Below are 26929 nucleotides of genomic sequence, written 5' to 3'. Positions count from 1 at the left end.
TGTTATAAAAGGAAATTTATTGCACGATACTTTAGAATTTATGAGTGTATGTCTTTGTTGCATTAAAGTGTGTAATCTTTTGTTTTGCCTATATATCACCAAGTTTCTCAAATGCTACAACTCTTCTGTAAACTTATTAATAGGTTGGCTTCACTGTTGCTTAGGTTCCCTTTCTAGTAAAAGGATTTTTTTTTTTAAGTATTTGTAGAAGGATCTGAAGTCTGAATAAAAATTGAAAGACTGCTAATGCATTTTGGTGTAAATGACCTTAATAGTATTTGTAGCAGTCTTCTCTAGTATTCTATAGTACAAGTTTCTGAAAGCAGTGCAATTGCTGTGGTTCATTTTSACAGTCCAGAAAGAGTGAAATCTCCCCTATTGTTTGTGTCAGTGGTGGTGGAGCACATATATGTTATATGATTCCAGTCAGTGATGGAGAGGGAGGAGATGCATTATTTAGGGACAGTATAATTACAGGGATTTTGCAGGGAATTTAGGGACAGTATAATTGTGTGTAAAAGATACCTRCAAGATGCTGTATGTGAAAACACTTAATAGAAATTGATTATTATAGGGAAAAAAAGACTTTCTTCTCCAGAATAAGAGCAAATTTTGTTAATTTACCAGTCATCTAGAGTTGTTGCCCTCCCCTTCCTGCTCCCCCTGCTCTGAGTAGTTTGTTTCCGATTTGTAAAGCAGTATTGTTTATAATAACTTTTGTATCTTCAGAAAAGAATTTTAAACTAAACTATGTTTGGGGTTTTACTACCACTACTGGGAATGCTAATGCAGAGATAATACAGATCACTGTTGCCAAAGTTGGTTTCATAGGTTCTGCTTTTTGCAGAAGTAAGGGAGCTATCCAAACTTTCCAAAGTCACAGTCTTCCCATCTATCTATAAATCTATTCCCATCTATCTACCTATCTGTCTATATGAAGTATTTATCGATACTTCAGAGCATATAGGAGGTGGCTGTTGTTATCAAACACACCTGCATTTCTTTAGAAGTGTCTAAAAAGGTGAGATTACTAGTTCATCCTTTGCTAGCTACTATCCGATTTAGAAAGTCCAGAATGACTCAGACAGCAAAGTTGAAAATAGAGTAAGGCAGTTTCTTAGGGCTTAAAGCTTACAAGTGTTTGCTTATGGGCTACGATGTGTTACGTCTTTCTTGCAGTTAATCATGTAGGAGCTGCCTAGGATGACTGAGGATGCCCATCAGTCCTGGCTGGGTGCTGCTGAGCTGGTGTCCCCTGCCCAGGTCCTGCCTCATTCCCCCTTGCCCTGCCCTTCTCCCCCTGCCACTCAGAAATGTTTCTCTTTGCTACGAGATGCCTAGGCAAAGTTTTCCTTGCAGACCTAGCTGGAGAAGGGCAATTTTGCTTCCTTGCTACCAAGTAAGAATTATGTTGGACTGTTGCAGCTGTCTTTGCCTGTTCTCTGCTATTAACAACATATTACCTGGAGTTTTACACATAGCTGAATATTCTTGCAGGTTTCATTATGAGCTCCAATGGCAGGGGGAAGGAAAAAAAAAGTTTTTGAAATGTCTGTTTCAGTTTTAAATATAATTAAGAGTGGAAAATAAAATTGGAATGTCATGAAAATATCAGAGTACTAAAGTGATATGAGAGCCTGAGGGCCAGGACTGCAGTGTGACCACGTGTGCACATGGGCACATGCACTTGCATGCACAATATTTATTTCCCTTTCAGTTTTACAACTTTATTAACAAATATRAAGGTTTCAGCACCCAGTTTGGCTTTAGGTTTTGCACAGAAAACAGGGCAGAGCTTTTGACTAAATGGCACTGCGGCAATCRGAGGAAGGGAAGATCAATTTTTATTAATTTTGGGGAGAAATCCTCTGAGGTTGTCAGGTTTAGGAGCATTCACAACCRTGACCTACTTAACTCTGTTTTCTTTCAAGTAACTACTGCTGTTTTACTGGCTAAGGTGAAATGAACAGCTCAACATGGCAAACTTGTAGAATCTAGATAGGAAAACCCTATCTCAGGCTCAAATGCCTCTTTCGTTTTTACTGTGGGCATATGTGTTTTCTGTTGAGTATCCGATCTTAGGCTTTTGTACATGTGTGTGTTTTAAAACTAAAAGCATTTCTTCTGAAAGTAAACTGTTCTCTAGGGACGTGGTTGCAGGGCATGGAAAGCCATGTTTTGTTCTAATTTTTTGCTACCTTTAAGGCCTCACACTCGYTAGGCTGCAGTGAGGAACATCTCTTTTATTGGGTTATAAACATGCTTCTCTCAAATGCAGAAATAGTTGTTTCCTGGAGGAGGCTTGGAATGCACACTGCTGTACCTGACAGTTAATTAAAATTCAGCGTTGTTTGTTCTTGCTTAAATTAGTGGAGAAAAGCTTTGAGGAAACACCATGGAGAATAACGTTCTGAGGATTTCAAATTATTTTGAAAGATGAAAATTCCCACGACTACATTCCTTAAAAAGATGAAACATAATTCAGATGCATCCCTACCACCTGTCATTTTTTTCGCATTTTAGAGTGAGTAGTTTGTGTATGTCTCTCTCTCTCTTATAAATAAATAACAAGAGTGAACTGCAGAGAGCTCCTGCTATTATTTCAGATTTTCTTAGCAGCTTTTTTGCTGAGTTCTTATTTGTGAACAATGCACGTACTATGCCTGTTAAAGCAATGTAACCCACCCAGGCACACGTACACCAAGTCAGAGTCCAGTCCTTTCGTGAAGTTACACCAGGATTTGACTGGTGGTGTTGCACAGATATGGAAAAACATGCATAATAGCTACGTGCAAACAAAAGTTGAAATTAATGCTTAGCCAGCGCCTACCATTTTCTTTCTCGTATGTGCAGCCTMCCACATGCAGAAAAATGCAAAAACCCATATAGAAATAAGTTTTTGAGCTATGGCAATTAGGTCTCCAGATGTCTGATGTCTTGGCTTAGAAAACAGCATGAGAGCTTATCTATTACTGAACTAAAAGTGATTCAGAGAGACCAAAAGCTCTTTCATGATTGCCCATCTGCCAGGGTGCACGTCGCGCTTTCCGTGCGGTAAATAAGATTCGGGAGTAATTCCTAAAGTCGCTGCTGCACAGCTCATCCTGGAGATCCCAGGCTTGCTAATGGTGACAAAGGGCAGGCGGGCAAGCCAGGCGAGGCCTGTGGAGCGGCTCGCGGGGCGGCCAGCCCCACGTGGGCGGCCGGCGCGGGACCTCTGCGCGGGATATTCAGCACTTGACCCATGCCATTTCCCTGCCACCCTTTAAAGAAACGCGGGGATACAGGCCGGAAGGGGGATTTCCTGACTGTCCTTGCTGGATTTCTGCCAGCGCTTTATTCCCGGCAAGTCGGACGCTTGGATTTTAAGCTGTCCTTTCATGTTACGTTCCCAAGCCTGGTGGAGCAGCTTCAGGCTCRTGTTTAGCTGGGCAGCGTTCTCTTGTTGAGACGCTCTGCTTTGGAGCCTTGCTGGGCTTGGGTTTTTGAAAGGTCACTTCCCAACTGGTCAGCGCTGTGGAGAGGGCTGATGTCTTTGCCAGACAGGATCCCTCTATGTGTTATGCTGTTAGTCACAGCTAAGTGACTAATGCTCCCCAAACTGTGGCTTGGMGCCTGCAAGCCTCCTGAGGGAGTGTAGTCATAACTGCTGCACTCGGGACACCTGCAACTTGTGCACCTCTTAAAAGCTGAAATCTAAATTTCAGGGCCTAATTTTAAGCAAATACTATCATTTTGCCCCTGGTTACCCAGGAAACCAATTAATTACTATGCATTTGCTTCAGCAGTCTGTATTGTGCTTCTAAAACATTTTATTATAATTATTTTTCTCTTTAATGTCTTAATGCTCTGGCAAACGAAAGAGTCTGCCTGCCCACGGGTAATATGTGCTCCCAGGCAGTGGCAGTGCAAACTTCCTCCTGCTGCTTTGGCAGGTGACACCACTTTTCTGGAGGTGGGGAGTTGTTGGTGGCAGGGGAGGAGGAAGGCTGGTGAAGAGTTGGAGGAGGAGGTAGTGTCCCCCTGTCATCAGGTCTTGGTCCCCAAAGTATGTAAACACTGTCAGGAAAAGTGACCTGCATTTTCCTTCTAYCACATAAACCAGTTGGACTGAAAACATGATGAATTCAACCTCTGGGAYCATCCCCCCAGCCTGTGAGCATGTCACCAAGAAGGCAGCCTTGCTCCCCATGTTGCACTGGAACAGGCACTAATGACCAGCCAGCTCGTCAACTAAGAGTTTTTATTGTTTAGAGCTGAAGTAGATGCCTTTCCAGAGAGTCCTAGTGCTGAAGCCTTCRGCAAAAAGTCCTGGGTTGATATTTACAGATGAGAACTGAAAGTGGGAAATCTAGGAGCTCACTCTATGATGTTGTTACAGCGAGTTGTGCTTTGCTTTCCGCTTAACAACTAGAATACAGTTTCTCTTGCTGATGACTCTGGTGACTAATATCAGTCCTAGTAGCTACAAATCACATAGGAATCTTAAAAAATCACCTAGAAAGCAGTCTTTTCAAATGAGTTGTGTAATTGCTTTCCAAGTTGTTTACAGATCTTTTGGTTCAGCTGCGTGGTAGCATGAAAATCATGGAATGACCTGGTCATTTTCTTGTCAATTAGCAGATGTATTGACAAAAATAGTAAGGTAATAAGAAGGGAACTTAATTGTAATCTATTTAGATTTTGTAAATCTCTGTTCTAGTAAAACTGAAAATTGAAATACAGAAGAGTCACAGCATCCAAATTCAATCATTGGGATCGAGCATCTCTGATCATTTCTGTTCAAAGAAGCTTCTGTAGTTCCTGGAGAGATCTTCCAAGAAGTCAGGAAGACCACCATACAGCACAGCTTGTATGATTCTGTTATGGCTGCATACCCTCACTTGGGCAATGCAGCCCCATCCCTGTCCTTCAGCCAACACTATTGCGTATGGGATGAATTAGGTCAGGGAGCTGACTGGTTGGAAACTACCTGGGGATTTGGGTTGTTGTGGATGGAAGACGCTGTCTTCTGGAGGGGAGAGTTTGGTATCCTTAGGAAAGAGTGTGTGATTTAGCTCTCCTAAAGACAGGAGTTCTACTAAGCAGAAGTGAAAATGTCAGTACTTTATGACTAAAAGAAAACACTGGAATTTATTCCCTGGTCACTAAAGGAGGATTGTTTTTCTTTGTCATTTTGAATCATTGATTTGTTTTGTTTTTGTTTGTTTTAAATTGGGTCATATTTTTAAGTCCGTCATTTAGACCTTAGGAAGAGCTGCAGGTTTTACTAGTTTTCCTCTTGCAAACTGTACAATATGAAGATGCTTAAATTTATAGTGCACAAAGCCTGTCTTTTTAGTGTCTAGATTCAAGATTCATTGCTACTTTTAGTGTTATTCTAAGAAATCCGTGACGTATTAAAGCAACTCTAATTGTGCTTTTACTGTTGATCTGAGTGTATGTGGCATCAATTTAGGAGAGAAACTGAGAGAGTGCATAGGAGAAAATGGCAAACATCTTATTCATATCTGAATTAGTATATATTCTTCCTACCTGAAGAATTAGTGCTTTAGAAGGCAAGGAAAATGCATTTAGGGGTTCTTAAGTTCTCAAATAATCTGGAAAAGATTTCCACAGTGAATTGTTACATTTGCAGGAGGGAGAAGATGGGTCTGTTACAGGGATTGTGGTATACCTTTAATTCAGATCGAGACCCTGCTTTTTAGGACTTTAAAAAAAAAAAAATCCATTTTTGAAAATCTCATTAAACCTTTATTATAGTGTTATCTGACTTCTTTTTGTTTTGATTTTCAAATCACTATGTTAGTCTTTGTGTAACTTCAGCTTTTATGTAGCAAGTCCCATAGTCATGGTCTAGTAAGCTTTGAAGTTTTAGGGAAAGTGAAACAGATCATGTGTTTTTTGTCACTAGGTTGTTTGCCCACTGCAAATACATCTCAAACATGAACAKGGCAGGAGGGGACTATATCGCACAAGAGAGCTGGTGAAATACTGAGTAAACTAAATTTGCTCTGAGGCTGGTCAAGAAGAGAGCCAGATGTTGCCCAGCTGAAATGCAATGCCTGTGTATGTGTTCCCTCTGTGCTCACTGTCTGGAGACCCATTTTACCTATTTCATTTAGTTAAGATGATGATGAATGGCTGTTGTCTCCACTATGTAATTTATAAGAGGTTAATTCTATTATTTAGGAGAAATATTTACAATTAGGGTCTTGTCAAGCTTCCAGTGTGGCTAGTTGGACCTTTCCTTTCACCCTAATGATAYGTCACCTATGCCAGTAATTCAACTACGTTCAATGAGAATTGCTTCCCTGACAGACACCAAATAAATGAGTTGTCCCATTTACTGAGAGTCATGCAAATCTTTGSTAGTTATACGAACTCAGGGTCCTCATAAACTTGTCCTTTTTGCTCAATTTCCAGTGGTGATGTATATCTCTACTTTTTGTTACAATCACAGGCTTTTCAAAACAAGTGAAAAACAATTTACAGCCTACTAAAGTCTAAATGGATATAATTTTGTGGTCTAGATTTGTCCTCAGGTGACTGTGAGAAATGACTAGAGTAAATAAATTTTATACTACTATTTGTGAAAGAGGAGACAGCTATATAGTGAAAGTACACAGAACCTTTGTTTATTTATTCTTTGAGATTTATTTGTATTGCTGCTTGTCTCTAAGATATATCTATATGAAATTACAAATATCAACAGGTATAAAAGGCCTTTATGATGATAAATGAGTGTTACTTAATTTGAATTTGTAAAATAGGAAGCAAGTAGAAAAAAATGGAATGCTGTCTTCATAAATACAGCGCACTTGCTTTCTGGAAGCTGTGCATTGACATAGAACACATAGCAGTGTACAGAGCTGGGGAGATCCAAGTTTTTGTACAATAATGAGGAAAAATACGTGTCTCTGAACTTGGCACTAATGGCTAGGTTTAGATTGGTGGTGTTATTTTTCTGCTAGATTGGATTAGATGTCCTTTCCATCACTTCAGACCGTGATAATGCTAGCATTTTTTATGTTGGAGTCTATCTAAATTCTTGGTGCTACTTATATGTTGCTTTTGCAGTTGTTTTTATTGAGGTCATTAATTTTAATAAACATAAGCAACAAAAGTCTTTTAATATTGTCACAAATCCAAATACAAATGGCCACAAATTTTTAAAGTTAGATGTAAAGTAGTGTCTGAGCCTCTTTTTCCCCTAATAAAATGGAATGAACACCCTAAAGGCTGTTTTTTTAATGTATTTCCTTTGTAATGGTGACTAGATAAAACTGACAGATGAATGTTAATCCACAGTCTACACTGGTCTGCAAGAGGRGCGAAACCTTGAAAAAGTCCTTCAGAATAAATAGACCAGTGCAAGTGTTGTGGTTGATAAGAGTTYAGGCACATAAAAGCTTAACAATCTGCTATGTGTTGTGGAGTGTATGCATAAATGGTAAATGCAAGATAGTTCAACTTAACCTGCAGTGAAAAGGGTTACATTGCCTTCGGTTACATGCAAATTGTTAGCGTGCTTTGCTGGATTGATGTATGTTGATTTAGTTACTGAATGTGATCGTATGGCCATTTTTGCTTTCCACATAAGCTGTCCTATTGCTTTATGACTCAGAAGTGAAGATGCCAAGTCCCTCAGCAGGAGTGGTTGAGCCATCTTATTGGCTTGTGCCTTGTGCAATGTCACTACCTTACTAGATTTACAAGGTTTGTCTTCAGCATTTGCCCCTGAAACCTGCTGTTAGTGAGCCTGACTTTCTAGGCAGACTTTGAGGACAACCACCGTAGCAATCCCACAGTGATGAAGTTCTCCACTGTGTTTGGAGGAATGTGAGGGCTCTGGGTGTCTTGAGCTCAGGGGCTCCCTGTGGTGGTGGGGCCAGGCTGGACCACTGAGGTGTATCACTCCTGCCTGACCTCCCAGGAGGGAAGAGAGCAGAGTTGTTGGCTGAGATTCTCAGGGCCGGAGACTTGTATTTATGAGCTGCTGAAGATTGCCATGTGTGTGTTTTGTTGTTTGTTAGTTTATGACTGTCCAGACTGCACTGGTCAAATCCATGCAAAATATTAGCATCATCAGTGCATTGTGGTGGGGAGTTTTGTAATTTCAGAGCATATTAAGTGAGAAGAGTAGCTCTTTTTGTTCATGTCGAATGTGCCACGTGATTGATTTAATGCTCTTTAATGTCTTTATTGACAGAGGCAGTGAATAACTATTTCCAAGTCATCTTTTCCATATCATTTATTTATAGTTCTGTGACTTTGCTCCTCATGTATTTTCCAAGATGAATGCTTCCAGTTTGTTTATTCTTTCTTTATACAGAAGTATTGTAGACTTTGATTGCACTTTTTGTGCTTTTCTATACCTTTTCCAGATCTGTGGTAGTGTGTGGGTTTTTTTTTTGTTTTGTTTTTTGTTTTTTTTTAGTAGAAAAGACCTTGACTTTCAAGCTGTGGGCACACTGAGGATTTATAAATCTATGTAAATCATAGATGTTCCTTTCATAGTAATTTGAATTCTTCCTTTTGACCTCTGGACATGAAGTTGGTTCTTCTGCAGAGCTGTCTACTATAACTGTGATCTTACAAATGGTAATACTCAGTTTAGAGCAAACTGAGGCAAATGAAATTAGGAAAAAAAAAAAATCCTTACGTGCACTGTTATATGTACCTGTATTGAATTTCTGCTGCCATTTGATGGTCCAGTCATTTAGCATTATCAGGTTCTACTACAGTTTCTTACCTTTAGCTACATTCTTTACAAATGTGTGAAACTTTGTCATCAATTAACTTTACCTCCCCACAAAAATAAGGGGGAACTTTTCACAAGAAGGAGGCCCAGTAAGAACAGTAATGAATGTTTATTCAACACGGTCATGTTGGAGAAGGAAATCTTGCTATTAGAAAATTATTACTATATTAAATCTTTCGGTGATGCACGAGTATAACTTCATGCATTATTTCTGATTTTAACCCTTGAAACACAAAATACAAGCAATAAAGAGATGGATTTAACAGAGTAGTTGTTTATAAAATTTATCTTTACAGAGCTTTTCTCTAGTTCAGCATCTTTAAAACTTCCTAGGTGCATTTTGGGGATTGAGGTTAAGAGTGGAAATTGTGGCCCTGGGGGGAGACTAAAACGTAAGAGGGAATTCCTTCATAGTCATGGCACTAAAAAGTTCCTGTGCTACCTGAGTGGATCTGCAATATCTCTATAAAGTTAAATAGGCCTGAAATCTATTATTAGAACTCAAATGTGGCTGGTGGCTTAAGGAGATGATTACAGCAGGGGAGCACTCAGTGTAGCATCCCAAGAGGAGAGGAAAGTCTCTGTGCCTTTAGAAACAAGGTCAGGGAAAGAAATACTTGGATAGAAGAGAGGTCATCCTTGTATTCAGCAGGAAAGGGCAGATACTGTTTTCATAATTGAAACTGCAGCTGCTCAGCTTTTGTAAGGTATCATGGGTGGAAGAAGCCATAATAAGCAATTCACTTTGGCCACGGGCTGGCAGCAGCCAGAACTACTGAAAGTTTCAGAGCTCACTCTGGAAATGAAGGCTATCTGCAATGTGGCAAAAATAGAGAGAAGTTGCTTCTGCTGCGCCGCCTGCTTTTGGCACCCTCCCGTGTTCTTAGGCGACTTTGTTGTTTTCTGACACTTCTGACAGCAGCCAAAAGATTTTGTAGAACACACTGAAGTCTCCTGGCTTTGTGAGTGAAGGTGTTGGGACATGCTGTAAAGTCAAAATAGTCTTTGTTCTTCAGTGCAAAGCATCTTTTCAGAGATGAGGCAGGAATTAACGTTATGGAAACTAAAGGTAGGAAAAAGATGTAACTGAGGAAGACGAGGAAAAGGGAAATRTAGTACCAGTGCTATATGGAAAGATTGTTTTTTATTCCTTGGATATACTAGACACTTATGATAAAAAGGGAGCGGTGGCGGGGAAAGAAGGGCAAAGTGAATTTGAGCACAGCTGTATTTGTGGAAAGGGATTGTGACTGAATATCAGATACAGCAGGACAGGGTTAGCTCCTCGCTGTGCTCCCTGCTCCAACRCCAAGGCCACGGAGGTGCTGCAGTTACCGTGAGAGCGCCCGAGCGCTTGCGCCGCTGGGCTCAGCGAAACMGTCATCTTCAGGCCGCTTGCTCTGTTCGCCTGTGAGCCAGCRTGGCATTTTCAGGGGAACCCGGCATCAAAACTCAGTAATACTTTGATGGAAGTGGTCTTCTCACGTTTTTTAAAGTAGCTCTTTCCATTTCTCTTTCTTCCTATGTTGTTCTCCATGGTGAGCTTTAGAGTAATTCTTCTTTTCCAGTCCTCSTATAGACTACAGATATAGATAGGTTAATTTGAGATGCTGAAAAGGGCAGTTCTGATCCTATAACATGGCATGAGCAGAACCACCTTCCTTATTTTTCTCACTGTATGTACCCTAGAGAAGTAATGAAAATTAAAAACAACAACAGCAACAAAATGTTAGCGCTGGCTGCTGCAGACAGTCCGCTATCTGTCAGCTCTGCTTTAATTGCCTTGCACAGTAAATCAAGTTTGCTSTCAGGAAAAGTGGCCTTAAACAACTTCTGCAGCCTCTTTATCTTTGGTTGCCTCGGGAGTGCCATCATCTTGGGAACACTGATGCATTTTGGTGGCATTGATGTAGCCCTGGGGCTGTGCCAGAGCAACAACAGTGCTGGGCTGTGCTGGCCAGCAGTCCCTGTCCCYGTCTTGCCTCGGGAGAGTGGCCCAGTTTGCCTGTGCATTAGGAGGAGTCCTCCTTGAAGCAGCTCTGCTGGCTTGTGGCCACCAAGCTGCAGGATGGAAGCACATGGATAAAGGATATTGCATTTTTCAACTTTCTAACTAGAATAATTGCACTGGTCTAGTAGAGAACAGAGCATTGCAGATTTCTCTTGTTTCTCTTATAGCCAGAAATAATCTAGCTTTTTTTTTTTTTTTTTTTTTTTTTTGTCACAGGGCCCAAATCATTTATGGTCCCCGAGCATTCTTACGTGGTAGACAGAAATAAATTTCTGTAGATGCCATCAACAAAGTAATTTGTACAACTACAGAACATCAGAAAGCAAATGTAATACTTTCTGCAGATATAGCAAATAAATTCAATATCTTTGGAGTGATCTCTGGATGAGTGCRAACATTTATTGAATTTGTAAATGACTAGGTAAATTCTCTTCATTGCAAGCTACGGTTGCTTAGATAAAGACTGGTAATTGGTGTTCACATTTAAAAACATAGTTTCTCCACTTCATTTACACTAATGCGGAGATCTGTCTGGAAATAACAAGGTGCAACTGTTGARCTTCATAGTATTTTTTCAAAATATTTCAGTTTATTACAAACCAAATAGTGTGTAGCTGAGCAYGCTCATTTAGTTTATTTTTCACTATACCTATTGTTCTGTTTTTTACGAGGACTAGGGTAAAAGCTATGCTAGAGAAGAGATATCAGTGTGTTTTAAAATATTTTTATCTTTATTAAATAATTGGTAGAAGTTGTCAGCTATGGATGAACTAAGATGAGAGAGCCAAATTTTGTTTGTTTATATTAGAACAAATTTTGAAGAAATGGTTTAACTTAGTGAAGGAGCTGCTTTCCTGGTTTCTTATTTAATTTGTTCATTTTTTGTCTGGAAAAGTGTAGCAGCTGAGCACAGAGCTAATGTTTAGAAGCAAATCTATCTTTGCAGCAGATGATGTGAGATGTCCTGCCCTTTGCTGCCTCCCCTAGAGGAGCACAACCATCAGAAAAARGACAAAAATCTAGAACTCAGATGTTGTGGAAGGGGCTTTCGATATTGGCACGGAAGAACAGGACGGAGAAAATCTGTAAATCTGTCAAAAAAGGCTTAACAAAAATACAAAATCAAAATGTCATCTCTTCTTGTTAATAGGGTAATATGTGAATGTAATTGGATAATATGTGAATATTTAATAAGGCAGCAGATGCTTTGAATCATCTGTTAAATTTCGATTGACACTTTTGTGTTCAAAATATAGATCATACTATCCTAAAAAACCTACATCCCTAAAAAAGCACTATCTATGTTTCATATATTTAACTTATTCTCCAAAGGTGACCAGGAGGTCGGTCTCACAGAGTGCCCTGTCACACTGGAGAGGGACTTGAGCTCCAAGGTGGCCACCTGGACATGTATTCTGAGCGTGCCAAAACAAATGCTGTATCTGCAGTGTTGTCGTCGGCAATATCTGAATTTGGGCTCAGGGAAGTGAATCAGCTTTGGCTTTGGCCCATATCTAATTATGTCTTTAAATCCCTAGGGAACTGAAATTTTCATAGCCAGACAGAATGAACTAAAGAAAAGGCAAAGGTTTTAAATATTGAAGTACATATTGTCCCTGGAAAAGGTTATGTTGAACAAGTGACTTTTATGTGATTATAGCCTGCATTTTAATGCCCTCTGAAATGGAAAGGTTATGGTTTTATGATTTGAAAGGAATTTATCACATTTATATTCAAAGTGGAATTTTGGCTTTTGCAATATAAAAATAATTACACTTTCTTTTTGAAGATTAAGTTAAGTTTTGCGCCATTTGAAATGGGTGGCAAAATTGCTGTTATCCACAGTGATTGATTCAAAGCCAATAGCAAATTCAATACAAAAAGGCAGTAGGAAGTCGAGTGAAAGACAGGTGAGAAGTTTGCCAGTATAAAAATGGGGAGCATGAGGAATGGATTAGAAGATCATGGCTGTTATGATGATTTCAATCTGTATTGGGAGTGTGCTAGCATTAGTTTGTTTCGTGATGAGTGGTGGATCTTTAGTGGTTAAGCGCTTCATTTCAGAGAGTCCTCTTCTCTGGTAGCTCCTTCCTGAGCAATAACAAGTGTGGTTCATTTGATAAGCAGATTGCCAAGTGGATTAGTGATATTACATCCTAAAGTCTTCACAGACTTTCATGTCCATGGTACATATGAATCCATGTATTTATCTCAATGAAATTTTCCTTTACCATCTATTCTGAAGATATACAGACTACATAATAAATACTATATTTGCCTCTATTCTTGTGATGTGCGTTTCAGCCTTTAGCCTTTAGCACACARATACCATTTAAACTCTTAAATTTGCATTTGTAGATGTGTTTCCAATGTGCTTTACTGTTTTCAGGAAAAAACTAACGCTCCAATTATATAGTCTACATATCTCAAATTACTTTCAAAATGCCAACAATTTATTTACCAGCCCCACTTTCAGGAAAAAGAAGAAAATTCTGTCTTGTGAGACCTTTGGAACCTCTGGAACTTTTTTTTAATATGTACATTTCTGACAACATAGAATGTGAACTTACAGGCATCTGTTTATTTTTATATACTTAACAAATGTCTATACTTTGAGAAGGAAAGCTTCTAATAAAACATTGTTGTCCAGAACTAGGACTGTATTTTTAGATTGGTAATGAGACTCAYGTGCTGAGCTGGATTTCCCAGGCTAATCTTTCTATCTTTCTGGAACTTTTTGCAGTAATAGGATTTTGCAGTTTGCCTAAACCTAAGCTCTGCATTATTTTGCAGTTTTGAAAGGACGTTATGTTGTGTGAACATAAACCTGTGCCAGAACAATTTTACAACAGACTGCCAACCAAATCAGCGTCTTATATTCCAGATAGTTTTGTTTCCGTTCTTCCAAAAAGAATATTCTTTTTCGGTGACTATACTGTCAAAGGAAAAAAAAAACTCAGAAAAAATATTTGGACTTTACAGTAGGATGAATGGTGATAATGTTTAATGACATTTGTTGGTGTGAAGTTGCATTTTCCTGTGGCTTTCTCTGAAACATCATTAATTCTGTCACTGAGTGCAATACACCTTCTCTCCTTTCAGGAACACTGAAACATCTGTGAGAGCAAGATGCCTCCCCCATGTCAAATTGCTATGTTGCAGGATTTGTTATTTTGTATTCAAGATCTGACTTCATCTGTCTTTACAGTTTTCTGCCTGTGTTGGGATTCTCTCCTGCAGAACTGAAAGTAAGAAAATAGAGCTTCACAGTAGCTTCATTTCATGTTTTGGTTTATACAATGATTGGGAAGTCTTAACTGGCAATGGTTAAAAATTTCTAGTGGTTAAAAATTTTAGAGGTTAAAAATTTCTAGTGATTATCAACTCATCTAAAAATGATCGTAATACAGGAGACAGGTGGGCTGGCATGTTTGATGGTTTTGATGGCAAGAGCCAGTACATGTACCGATTTCCTCTGTAGCAGTCATGGTTGCCTGATAACATATTTCATCTTCTAGACTATTGTCTTCTCAAACAGARATTTTCTTGGTTCAAGATGGTGTGTTCATGTGTGTAAATAGTATATTTATATGCCTGCATCTGTGTCCTTCCTAATAATTTCAAAGCTATTAATTGACTTAATAAAAAAGTGGAGGTCTCCAAGAAATTTTAAACTCCTATAGGTGCTGTGAAAAGTTGATAATGAGTTGAAGAATAATGGTCCCAACTGGAGGATAGTTGAAGTGCTGTCTACGTTTTACCCGGTCCCAGAGTCTCCAAATTGAAATGTTTTATGTGACAGGGCTCTGTTTTATCAGAATTTTCAAAATCTTAGGCACAATATCCAATCAAAGGCAGAATAAAAAAGGTAGGAAGCCAAACTGATTATTTTTTTAATGCAACTTCAGTTAGTTATGATATTCATAGATTATCTTTGCATGCAAATTGGTTGAATATAATTTAGAAAACATAGAATATTTCTTATATAAAGAATAAGAAAAACAAAGCAAATATTTTAAGTACCTAYATACCAATAGGAAATGAGTATAGACTAAGGAATGGGAAGGGCAAAAGCCTTTTCTAYGAAGGTAATGTATGAGGAAAGCAAAGCAGAGACACAAAACCTGTCAAAAGGCTGTAAACKGGGACACCTTTGTACCCCATCAAAGCAAAAGGATTCTCATCTTACAAGTGTGGCGCAAAGGCCCTCCTGGAAAGACTTAGCAGAGGGCAACATTTTCACTGGTGAAAGAAGTAGCAGGTGATTCCAGAGGAACCTGAGAAGTTGAGTCAAGTGGTTTTGCATTTTGCCAGTGTGGAAACGTGCTTGTAGCATCCTCGAGAAACCTCATCTCTCTGGCCCCACAGAAGCTGGAAGCTGATGCTTCCTGCCTTTCCCTTCAAAGGTCTCCTATCTTCAGGATGTTTTGAACCCGGATATTTCTCGTGTGGGCTCCTCTGTGCTGTAAGAGAAGAGGAAAAAGAGGTAAAACAGCAGAATGAGGAATACAGCGGGCACTTGGTAGAGGGAGACCAGCAATGGTGATTAATATTTTGCTGTAAGTAGAGCAGGGAAGCAGGAGAGGACCACTGTAGTTGGCACAGTGAAAGAAAGGGCAGTCATGAATGATTTACTTTGGACAAGTTTTGTGGTTCTCTTCTGTTTTTTTCCTGCTAACAAATTGACACTCATTGTAAGTAGTCTCCTTTTGCGTGCTTTTTTTGCTGTGTTTCAGGGAAAGCTTTAACTGAATGTTTCTGAACCATTAAGTCATTATTTGTTATTAGTAATTATTGTTAAYTGTTACAATCAAACATTCTAGTCATTGAAAACCTTGAAAAAAGTAATAATTTTTTCCTCTCCCTCCCCATGAACATGCTTGTGTTTAAGGGGAAAAAGAAAATCCCGTAAAAGCCCTGGTCTTCCCTGTGTCCCTGCAGTGGGTGACCACGTTTGGGAGCAGCTGTGGGAGAGGATGCTCCCGCCGTGGCTTTTTTCACACAGAGTAGAGAATGATGCTCGTGTCGGTGACATCACATTTTTCCATCTTTCAATCAAAAAGGTTTAGCTGGAGTCACAGGAATGGTATGGGTAATAGGRAAAGCAAGGAATGTCAAGGAGGAAGACTTCTGTCTTTGGTTCCTTTTCTGCAGAAATTCTGAGATCTTGTCTTGGAGAATTCCCTCAAAGCATGAGATTGGCAAGGAAAGATCTGGGCCAAATGTCTTTGTTTTCTCCTCTCCAAGAAATGAGTTTTCCTTGTAGGAATCTGTTTTCTAATATGTATTTTACTGTTCCTGGAAGCCTAAATCAGTACAGTAGTCCCATCTTTGACTCAATCTGTTCCATATTTTCCAGTCAGAAAAGGAAATATCCATGAAGTAGAATTACTTTGCTTATAAAAATTACAATTAATATCATTTAATTTAAACAGAATTATATAGCATTAAAAATATGGTGGCTAAATTGCCTTTCACGTCTGTCATGAAAGAAAGCATGGATCAGACGCACATAATCACTATAATTATTTGATTTACCTTTATCTTGCTGATTAGCTCTGGATCATAAGCCCTTCTGTATTTTCTTTTATCCCTCTTTCACAATAGGAATTATATTCTACTTTAATATCACATTGGTTGCGTTCTCTGTGACAATGAAATTAAATTGCTTGGCCAAGTAGCAAATCTATTATTTCAACACATACTCAGTGTAGTTAGAAATTCAGAATGGCTAAAAATAAATGCTTCCTATATGACATTATTGACTTTCATGAACTTGTGTCAATTTATAATAGTGTTAATAAAACTTTTCCTCTAAGTGTATCTCAGCAGAGTAAATGAAAGCAGATTCTCTCTTTACTCTCCCACCTTCCTCCCTTTTCTTCTTCTCTCTCTAATTCATTTGAACTCCTCAGATTTTGTTTTTAACATGTCAGGCAAACTAGCAATTTACAATTCAGCTAATTTTAAGCCAAGTTAAATGTAGCTTCAGGTTCAGTTGCAGCACCCGCCTTTGATGCTAAAATACGATGGCTTTACCTCGACTTAATAGGTTGTTGTTATAACTAATGATGCATGTGCTCTTAGCCTGCCCCTGCTGCAGGGCAAAATGCTTTCCTGCATCCTCGGTGGAGGAAAGGTTAGGGTAGTGAGTGTTGCACTGTTAATTAGACTGGTTATGAAAAAGCTCTCATCAAAGAAGGATGGTGAATCCTGCTTGAAAACCATGAAAGGCTGTGAATGAAGATGCTTGAGCTGACTAAACACATGAGAATCTCATGTTCCAAAAATGACACATGCAAGCATTGCAAAAAAAAAAAAAAAATCTTTGTCATTTCTAGAATTTATTTAGTGTAGATTAAAACCTTACCAGCAGAAATATTAAATAAAAGCACATCTCTGGCAGAAATGTTATTTTAGCTATTTTTTTGTTCATTATTTTTGTTGCTGATGATGTTCTGCTAGCAAGTCTTAGGTTACTTAACTATGTGAATAGGATTTATTTTTCACAGGTAAAGTACTAAGATAAATTACAATTCTTCTTAAATGTAGTAGGGACTTTTATGATTTATAAGTGAAAAACAGGGGGTATTGTCTGGCCGATCTTCACATAAAAACATATCTAGCTTAATTTAAGCTATTAGCAGTTTTTCCTTGTGATTTAAGAACAGATCCRTGGTGAATTTTAAAGGTCATAATTATATATATATTGTCTGTGCGTGTGTGCCTGTATACATATATAGATAGATGGAAATATTTGTAGGGAGGATGAAGTTATATATAATTACTGACCTGGAACAGGATTTACATTGCAAAGTCTTCCTGATTTCATGGAACATGACATGGAAAATGAATAAGATCCACATAGATATTTGGATGCTTTTTGGAGGCCAAGCATGTGTAAATGGATCTGTCATGGTCCTACTCAATTTTTCACTTATCTTAATGTTTTTAGGTTCCTGTATTTTACCCTAAAATGCCTTTTGCATGTAAAGATGCATCTATTGTGTGCAAAATTGCTGCCCCGAGTCTCCCTTATCCTTTCTGTTAGGCTTGAATTGTCAGACTTGAATCCTCTATTGAGTTCTTTGATGTTGTAATGTTAAATATTGTGATACCAGCACCCACAGTACTTCCTATATGGCCCTTAATGCTGCTTGTTCTGGATGCATGGCTTGCAAGTGCTCGGCATTAGGGTCTTGATTTTTGTGGGGAACTATGGGATTTTACTGCCTCCACAGGTTGTCCTTTGCCCAGAACAAGCGTTATTTGTGCAACAGTTGAAGTTAAAATTTATTTATATATTTTGCTCCTCTAGGAGCCTTATCTCCGGAGCTAAAGCAGTCTGTGAAGATTGCTAGCTAATCCTGCATGGTCTGGGCCAGGTTTATATCGCCAGAAGAAAGCCTGTTAAGCTGATTGGGGGAATGGAATGAATCTGGATTATAGGGAGCAGGACGGACASTTTGGTGCTCCAGCCCACGTTGGTGTTGAGAGGTGACCTGATGAAAATAAATCCTGAAATAAGCAAATACCTGTTATGCACGTGTTAAATGCAAAGCTCTAACTGCTTCAGTGATTATTTCAAATATGGGACCTTCTTGCTTTCTTAGTGAGGCATTTAAAATAATTTTGAAAAACCTACAGCTGTGAACATATTTCACCTGCAATTTATGAGAAGAATCTATTGTTCCCCCTTAGAGGTTAAAAATGCTTCATTTTGCTTTAGGCTAAAAGTCATTAATCTTTGGATGTAAGAGACAGCCCATACCTTGAGCCCTTCATTTCAAAAGAGATTTAAAAAAGTCACGGGTCAGGGGCTGTAGGAAAGAACAGGATTGTGATAAATGGGAAAGAAACTGCAGAAGAGATGGTAGTAGCGTAGAGGGTTTCTTCCATTGCTCAGTCAAAACAGAAGAATTGTTGGCTGGAGATGGACCCAATAGGGCAGGTTACTGCAGAATCTAGTAGAGAGGAAAAATCCAGAAGGGGGGAGAAAAACGCCTCTGGTTTGTAGAAATGTTTCAGACCACCTTGTCATTTAAGGCTGTCAACATCAAATATAAGCTAGGAAATGGGGCTACGGATGAGATTTCCGACTGCTAGACCACTTGTGCTCTSGGAATCCAAGCATTCCCTGCCAGGGATTTCGCAGCTTTGGCCCCTGCCCATGTGGGAGCCGCAGGCGTGAGGCCGATCCCTGCCTTTCGGGCTCGATGCCCCCAGCCCACCATCCTCTGGCGATCCTAATGGCTGGTGTTAAATGGGCTGTTCTGCAGTACGCTGCGGGGCTCCCATCTTAATTTATTCCTTAATTTTGTTCCGTCTCAAAGTGCTGCCTGCGGGATCCAGCTCTTGATGGGGAAAAAATAGACCTGTTTGTGTGCTCACTGATATTTTTGCAGCATTTGAGATAATTTCTGAAAAGGGCTCTGTTCAGTTTTATTTAGTTTTTGTGGACTACAGTTGTATGTAAAAGGTCTTTTATCTGCACATTAAAGGTCTTAGATTGTATGTGTATAAGCATTAGAAATAAAATTTTTAGCTGCACCGTTCTACTTCATAGATGCTTAAGTACTAATCTTAATGTTTTACATTTTTCGATCATAGAAAAATGGTAGGAATAGACCATTTTGTCTATGTTTTTAACTTTTCAATTTTGTATTTCTTAAGATTGTTCTCAGTAGTTCTTCTCATTCTTCTTACTTCATTCTCTTCCTCTTTTCTTCCTCTCTTCCTTCTGTATTACCTTTCTGGTTCCTTGTCTTATTTAAAGGTTTTTTGTTTGTTTGTTTTCCTCTTTGTGAACYATAGAACTGGCTTCTTTGTTTCTATATTGAACATGGCTTTTCCCCCGCCTTTCTTATTTTCTTCTCTCCACCCTTCCATTCTTACTTACCTTTTTTCCAGGTTCTGATTTTTGGCTTATTTTGACTTTGTTGTTGCTTGTTTAACTTTGGGTTGTTTTAAAGCAACTTTGTCTTTTATCAAATGTTGGAAGTGCTGATGCAAAGAGAAGCTGACAGTACCTCTGTCTGCCACAGGGGTTTTCCCTCACAAGTTTCCAGTGGAGTAATGGGACTGATGCTAGATCTGGTAACCATCCTTTCATAGGGGCTGCAGGTTTAAAGAAGTGACGAAGAGATGCTAGGATATAGAAATCCTTTTTACAGGGACTTTTAAATTGTTTGCTTAGGCCTAATAAAGGTATCTTTCTTTGCTGGAAACACTTGAGTAAACTTTTTTGTGTAGATACTGACCTTTTTTGGCATTGCCACACTTCAGTGCTGCCTTATGTTAAGCTAGAGACCGAGACAGTGCGTTGTTTTGAGAAGTCAAGGTCTGGTTTCAGGCAAGTGTTATGTCAGTATGTAAATATATGAAGGCTCTTCTCCCCATCTTTCATACCAGCTCCAGTGAAGAAAAATGTCTTAGAGGCTTGTTGGTCATGTGCTGAGTGTTAGTTACTTTCTGTAATGTGACCTTTGGGTGGAGAAGGTTCAGACAACTGTCCTTTGGAGTCCTGGTGTCTTCCGTAGCTTATTACTCTCCACTTTATGGTGCCTTTGCTGTCAGTGTGCTGTATGCCTGGACAATTGCAGGAAACCTGTGTGTAGCGAGCAGTGGGACCAGCACGACCGCTTCCCTAGGTGTAGCGAGCAGTGGGACCAGCACGGCTGTTTCCCTGTGGACCTGAGCTGTGGTCCCAGGCCACCCATGTCTGTCTCCATGCGGTGATTTTGATTCCTCATGGCCCACCTCTCACCCCCCATCTGCACAAGGCTGCACAGTGCTGAGCTGAGCGCGCTGCTGGTCAAAGCCTTGGTCTTCCCCTTGGGAGAGGCGTGAGCCTGGATCCCTCTCAGGCAGCTTGACCGGGATAGCAAATTTCCCAAAATGCCTCAGATAATTACATTTCTATAGATCTATTTTTAAAAAAGGTTTCAAAAGTAACTGGAGAGGCAGGGACTGATTGGGCAGACAGTGTGACTGCATTTGCCTTGTTTAGAAAACATGACTGAAATTAAAGACTTTTTTTATCATTAATTCTTGATCTGCTTTCTGGTTGTTAATTGGGGAAACTTCAGGATTAAATATTTACCAGGCACTGCTGTTTAGATCAGTGTGACAAATTCAGTAAGACACTTCTCATACAGTAATGGTACATCTACATCTTCTAGCAATAGAAGATAGAGATATCAAGCAATTTGCTCCAGCACTTCTTTTTTTCCAGCCCCTTGGAAACTTTTCCTGTATTGAACTGAAGGAGTTTTTGTGGTGCATTTATCACTACCTGTCATGGATGAGTAGAACAGGTTGTTACTTTCTCACTGTCAGCAACCTTTGATGTATTTCAAGGGTTTTATAGTCTTCTCCTCCATGTGTGCTTTTTTCCTTCAGATTAAAGACCACCAACTTTAAAAATCCTTTTGTTCTTCTATAACAAGTGTTTTAGATCTCATCTCGGCTGTTGTTGATTTTTTTTTTTCCTCTGAGCTCTCTCTGATTGTCCAGCCCTGAAAGATGAATAAGATATATCAACTTGAAATAGAGAAGGATTACTTTTGCCTTGTGTGCAGTACCACGACATAGAGGTGTTCGTCCTCACAATAGTGTGACAGTGGTTTCATGTTCACGTCGTAATCTGGTCCCTCTGTAGAAAAACCAAACGCTTAATACAGCAGCATAGGAAATACCCCCCCGATCAGCGCAGTGATACATCTACCTGGTGCTCTGCCTCTAATAGAGGCAATAGTGTCTCCCCTGGAGTCAGAATTAGAGGGCAAATCCCTTTCTGCTTTCTCCAGTATCTGCTTTGGTTTTGTTGTCAAAGACTTTGGCTAATCCCCTTTTAAACYTTCTGCTGCTATTTGCTTTCACAGCCTCCTGTGGCAACAATTTCCAGAAGCTCAATATCCACTATATAAAAAAGTACTTTTGAAACTCCTACTGGTTTCAATAAACATCTGTTTCTGGTATTATAAATTTTGGTGAATAGCAGTTTTGCCTTCACTTTACCTGCTGTGCTCATGATTTTGTATGCATTGATCATATTCCTTCTCTTTTCCAAACTACTGACACTCCAGCCTCTGGTTTTGCTTTTTCCTCTCTTTGATTGTTCCCCACTGCTGGTACCATTTCTCTCTTCTTTAATTGAATTTTAGCTTTGCTCACCTTATTCTCTAATTTTTCAAAATTATTTTGAAATTTTAATTCAGTCTCTCAGTATGCTTTCAGTATATCCTGATTTTGCTTTAGTTAAARACTTACTAAGCACCTTCCATTTCAATTCCATAATTTAGATTATTAATGAAGACACTGAACAAAAACAGATGAGCAGCACAATCTTCCTCCTCCATTCTAAAACATCCATTTTTTTTCAATGAGCACAGTGTTCCAGACATTTCTACACTGCTCCTATAATAATCTGGATTAAGTTTCTCTTGCTTSTAAGAAAATTTTACAGAGGATCAAAATATATGTTATTCTCAGCTTTTCTGGCACCATAACATGACTCATGATTAAGAAAAATGGAAATTAGAATAGATTGACATGGCTTGTTCTTGACAAAAATGCTAATCTTCCAGGTGTTCACACATAACCACCTCATTATTTGTTCAAGTATTTTCTAGATGCTGAAGTTGAAATAACTAGTTTATTATTTCCAAGCTCCCATTCCCCTACTCAAATGTTTCCTTTTTTTTTTTAATACAGATACTACTTCTTTTCAGCCTGCTGATACTTCAGTCATTYGTTTTCAAGGAAAAGTGCTAAAATTGCTTAGTTTGTTTCAGCCAATATCTTAAATGTCCAAGGGTAAAGTTTGCCAGGTTCCAACCATTTTGGAAGTATTCAACTTTAGCTTCTTTTTTATCTAGTAAATAAATATAGTGTTGATCGGTATTAACCACACTAGGGGAGATTTAAGAGATTTTTTTTTTTTACTGTATACAGCTTAGCATTGCTTAATGAAAGCTCTCTTTATAATTTTTTTCTCTAWTAAATGCACATAATGATTTTGAGAACCCAGGGAAGTAATTGATAATCCTTGAAATCCAGTTCCTTTGCTATCTTTTTGTACTATAACATTCCCTGAAATCCTACTTGTTTGCAGAGTTTTAAGAGCTGTTCAATGAGTTGTTAGTGTTGAAGATGTGTATTCCTGTTCTTGTACTGCTGTCAGACATGGGGCAGGAAAGACAGCAGACACTGATAGGACTGAAGATGTGAAAATCCCCCTTTTATTGCTTGTGTAACTGACAGATRCTAATTCTCTATTAGTATGCTGTATACATATTAACACTTTTGTTAACTATAAAAATAAAGCATAAGCATAAAATAAAGCATGGACATGTTATACTATGCTCAGTTTTCAACTTATATGCAACATTAGGATTTTGTTATTTCTATTTGACAAGAGAAGGGCATTCTTGTATTGAGGAAAAGAAAGATTCCTGATAAAGGTTTCCTTGCCCCAGGGATGCTGATTTTTATTTGTGAAGGAAGCAAAAGCTTTATGGGCTCTTGGAAGTGTTATTGACAGCCACTAAGCAATGTAAGTGAGCAAAGATCAAGGTTTTTGTCCTCCTTTCTATCATTTTAAATTCTACCTGGATAATGTAGATCTGATGGAAYCTTAACTGGCATAGAATATGATTTCTTAATACTAAGACATATAAATAGGGTCCCTCTCAGATGACAAACATCTCAGACTAGCCCTGTTTTATGTATTAATTGCATCTTATTGCTCCTTTTTTGGTCTGTTATTCTCTACCTAGGGTTAGAAAAGTATGAAAAATGTATTTTGTTTAAGTGAACACAGTATTTGAGGGGATTTATTCAAGTATTGCTTAACTTGCGTGGTGGAGATGGAAGAAGTGCACTTTTCACATGAAGAGGAAGATGTATCTAAGATGGTTCTCATTCCTGCAGATGTTTCTTCCCCTTCATCAGCTCTGAAGAAATCAGTCTCCCATGCACCTGAATTTCTGTGCTGACAGTCAAAGTCCATGTGTTGAGACTGAAGCTCTCAGCCATGATTGTCCTGTGGGACATGTAGCCCATCTCCTGTGTGGCACCTCTAGCAGCCTTGAGAGCTTTAAAAAGCTGTAGTAAATAAGAATGAAATGCTCTGTTCTCCCTTTTCAACAAATACGGGAAGGAGAAAAATTACATTGAGGGAGAAGAGACTTAAATTGGACAACAAGATACAAACACGTGGATTAAGTTGCCTGAAGAGACTATAGGATCTCTTTCGACAAGAGTCTTTTAAGGACAGATGAGACAAACATCTGTTAGGAATTGTGTATGTATGAAATGATCATGTACGTGAACAGAGGCGTTGACTACATAAGTTTCAGAGTTCCTTCCCAGCCCGGTATTCAATAACTAAGTGATAGTCTGACATCTTGAACACCAGCTTCTTTGAGTTCTTCCTGAAGGAAGCAGGAGATGGGTCTGATACCCACAATGGATCCCCCACAGCCAAGGGAACCCACAGCAGCCCCATACCAAGGGACCAGGCTGCCCCAGCCCCCTGGCACACCAGGAGCAAACCCAGGCAGCTTCCTCCTAGTCTCTTTGGGATGCTTTTATGTTGAATTAAGTTCTTTTGAGAAGCCTGCTATCATTCAAAAAAAAAGAAAAAAGAATACAATAGACCAGCGGTATTGTCTCTTTTAATCCATTTTCATTAGAAAAAGGCTATTAGGAAATAGCCTGCAGTGTGGTGTTAGAGCATGAAAACTACAATTTATTACCCTTGTCAAAGGAAAAGTGCAGGGGACTTGTTTGGTGCCAGTGGCTATTTTTGATTCTTTGTTTTCTAATCTGAACATGAATTTGAGCGGTGAGTGATATTCAGATGTGCATTTCTAATGTTAAATATAGTTTGAAAAGATTTAAAAGCATTGAGAAAGTTACCACATGGTAGTAGCTGTTCCAAGATGAACTGCAAAACCCTTAAAAATTCTTCATAATAACTGTATAAACTGTTTAAAATGGCCTATACCTACCCCTTTGAACCTGTGACTAAAAATGTTATGGTAGACCAATAGCAGTTTAGGATTTTTTCCTTTGTTGTGTTGAATATTTGAGCTTTTCTCAGTTCAAAGAAAAAATACCATGGCTACAGTTGGATAATCTCTGTCTCTTTTTTTAGAAAAGGTCCCCTACACTATTTGTAACTATATTATTAAGCAGGTACTTAAGGCAAAATGAAATAAGTAATCCTTTATAATTGGCAAAGAAAAAAAATGTGTTATGTAGAGGATTTGTGTAAATAAAAAGGAGAAAATTAGATTTGTGTAAGTCTGTCTTTATTTCAGATCTGGTAAAATAGCATTAGTATTACTAGTGGTGCTAAGCTGCAAACTGAATGAATATGGTTTTAAACTTTATACAAATATATTTTATACAAATACATGCTAAAATCCTAAACTCCAGAAGCCTTTAATTTCTATAAATACATGCTAAAATCCTAAACTCCAGAAGCCTTTAATTTCTATTCCACCTAACTTCTAGGTATATATTCAAGATGGATTATTCAAATTGGATTAGCAGGATCCATGCTGGATTTTTGGGGACCTTTCTCTGTTGCATAGAAGGTAGTTGTATTCCCAGTGTGACTGTTTGGAAACTTTTACCATAAAATTTTCTCATCTTGAAGGAAATCAGGGCATCAGTTTCACATGCTATTATTCTTATTATATATTGCTATACCATTTTTGATGTTCTGAGGTTTTGGGGGTTTTTTGTTTGTTTTGCACAGCCTTTGATCTTTAAATTTAAAGCTTGGTGAAAGGTTTTGAASGCTGTTTTATGGTTTGTGATGTGCATCACGGAGGTCTGGAGGCTTCTTGTAATGATACTGGTTGCTGCCTTGGCCTCCCAGACTGACCCTGTCTGGGGATGCTGCGACTCCGTGCGCCTGCCAGGAAGGAGCAATGTGCTCCGTGCCTGCAGCACCCTGACAAGCAGCATGTGGTAAAGGTAGTCCCAGAGSGTTCCCCATCCTCATGATTAAAAAACAGAGAGCAGCATCCTGGATCCAAACACCTCTTCTTCTTTGAGGTTTCATAGCTTTCCTTGCCACTGGTATGGCACAATATTGTAATGCTTAGCTATTAATTCCCACTGTGCGTATGACTGCAGCCCTGGTTCTGGGCACCAAAATGTGGTCCTTGATAATTCCTGTTCACATGTTGCCTTTATTATACCCAGCAGCAGAAAAAAAAATACTCAAATATATTCATCTGGGGAGCAGCTTCTGTAAATGCTTGAAGAGGATTTTCTTATGCCGCATTCTCAAGAAGGTTTAGATAGTATATTAGAAAACACAGACTTAATTATATATTTGAAATGTATAAAATAAGTATACATACMGCTTAAGCACAAGATTCAGTATTGGTATTAGGTACAGATATTTTTTGCAGTTGTCCCTGTTTCTCTGAGAAAATTGTTTTCTACGTGTCAGATAAGCTTTTTATTTCAGCCTGTGAAATTACCTGATATGCTCTTAAAYGAATTCTTTTCATATATGCCCTAAATTGGAAGCATTGGAGGCTCATAAAGAGAGAGAGAGAAAGGAAAAGATAGGCCCTTTCTGTGTGCCTGTGGGAAAAGGTTTTGTCTCTGTGAAAATTATTACTTCTTAAAATGAGTAAATTGTCTTAAAATGACAATGCAAACATAATGAATTTGGTTTTAAGCAGTAAGCATGAGGTTAATGCACTTTCCCATTCCTTTGTCAAGAAGATTTCTTTCTCTAAATATGAGATTTTAATAACAGTCTGATAACAGAAAATTAAGAAAATAACCATGGAAGTTAGCAGAAAAATATACAGAGAAAGAAAAGCTAACTTCCTTCAGTAGGAAAATGTATRTTATACCTGTTTGAACATTAGGTTTCAGAATACAGAGCTGCATGATGGAAAGATTATTGTATATTATATGTGAGATTACCTTTTGAAGACTTCACATTTATCTGTAGCACTGCAGAACTGCATCTGAGTATTGCAGGATTTCATACTACAGAATGAGGAAATGCTGCGTCACGAGTGTTGTCCATTATATCAGACGACAATGTCCTAGTGTTTCCTTGAATCCTGTCATCTGTGATTTTTTTTTTTTTTTTTTTCCTCTTTATAGTGCAA

At 38.6% G+C, this 26929-nt stretch overlaps 1 protein-coding gene across 2 annotated transcripts in view; it reads left to right on the top strand.

The window, feature by feature from the left end:
* Positions 1–26929, top strand: part of PLD5 (phospholipase D family member 5) — a 170174-nt gene that overhangs the window by 40145 nt on the left and 103100 nt on the right. The window lies entirely within an intron of this gene.

This window comes from Nothoprocta perdicaria, unplaced genomic scaffold (genome assembly GCF_003342845.1).
Source record: "Nothoprocta perdicaria isolate Ctin4 unplaced genomic scaffold, notPer1 scaffold_278, whole genome shotgun sequence".
Lineage (NCBI taxonomy): Eukaryota > Metazoa > Chordata > Aves > Tinamiformes > Tinamidae > Nothoprocta > Nothoprocta perdicaria.
This window is presented reverse-complemented; position numbering and strand designations above follow the sequence as displayed.